Below are 1450 nucleotides of genomic sequence, written 5' to 3' on the forward strand. Positions count from 1 at the left end.
AGTATGAATAGGCTGACACCTACACGATCCACGGCATAGTCCAATTGAGTTTAACAGAATAATACTTCAAACACGTCAAAAGTTGAAACGTATTAATTTAATGCCATACAACGGTCCACCTTTAGAATTCACAAAATTATCGTAGGGCTAAGACTATCGCAACTCACATACTTTAACTCAGATTAACGACTGTCATTGCGCTAGAATACGATCGCCTTGTGGAACGGGCCTTGCACCTCAAAGTTAACAATAACGTCACAATACCCGATGACGTAATTTGTGGAATTTTGTTGCAAGATCCATCGGCGAAACAATGCCATGTGTCGTCAGCCTAGCAAAAGGTTGCTGGGTTCATCGAGTGTGCATAAGCTCCTCTCAGTGATCTATCAACTCCACACGCAATGTCGTTGAATAAGCCAAGGGATGTTGAGAGCTTTCAATATTTGCTCGTGAAACGTGTTCCGAGAGTACATAAGCACGCGTTTTGGTATTAAACAATGTGTAATACAGCTGTATGTTAATCAAACGGGTGATCTCTTCACGTGCCAATAATTAATAGGGATATCACATGCAAACTATACAAAACGTGAAAGCAAATATGAGAAAAATAAATTGACAAAGACCAAATGAAAGAGATCCACCCTTCCAACTGCCATGATCATGAAAAGCGGAACCTTTTGCATGTCACATCCTTGTTTGTCTCGGGCACTCTGATGGTTACTTCGTGTGTGTGCAGAGCTGTCGTGCGGGGTTTTCCTTAAATATCTAGTTTAAAAAATATATCTGGAGATTAAGTGAAAACTGGTTTATCATAGGTTCACTTTTCATATAAAAAACGTCAGTAAAGTGGCTTCGATTTGTTGCACAGAAAGCCGTCTCAGGCTACTGGGTCACCCATTCCCCTGCATTTGCCTGATGTAATGTACGAATGAATGTATGAATAAAACGTCCCTGCTTGCTTATAAACTGCTGAGTTAACTGAAAGTAAACACCTTACCTACGTCAGGTACGTGACAGTTATGAGAAGGTTTGGGAAGGGGAAAGGAAACAAATATATATTCTCCCCTCTCTCTCTCTCTCTCTCTCTCTCTCTCTCTCTCTCTCTCTCTCTCTCTCTCTCTCTCTCTCTCTCTCACACACACACACACACACGCCGGCAGTCCGACCTTCGCTCTACCCTCGATGTGATGTTTTCGATCAGAATAGCACAACCTTATACTTATATTCCGACTTCGAGCTCAGCTGATGTTCTACCAGGCATGACATATGAGCTATTTATTTAACAACAACATTACAATAATTATGTTCAAATCTGAAAGGTCACGGGAGGACATGAAATTGTGGTTCCATCGGAATGCTGCGTTTACACGGTCTGTATGCGTTCTTGCAATGTCGTGTTGAAAGGTGATGTTAGCTTGGTTCATAATTGAAGTAACGTGCAGCGTTTCAT

The sequence above is a fragment of the Haliotis cracherodii genome, unplaced genomic scaffold, assembly GCF_022045235.1.
Source record: "Haliotis cracherodii isolate W230 unplaced genomic scaffold, xgHalCrac1.p SCAF_6, whole genome shotgun sequence".
NCBI lineage: Eukaryota > Metazoa > Mollusca > Gastropoda > Lepetellida > Haliotidae > Haliotis > Haliotis cracherodii.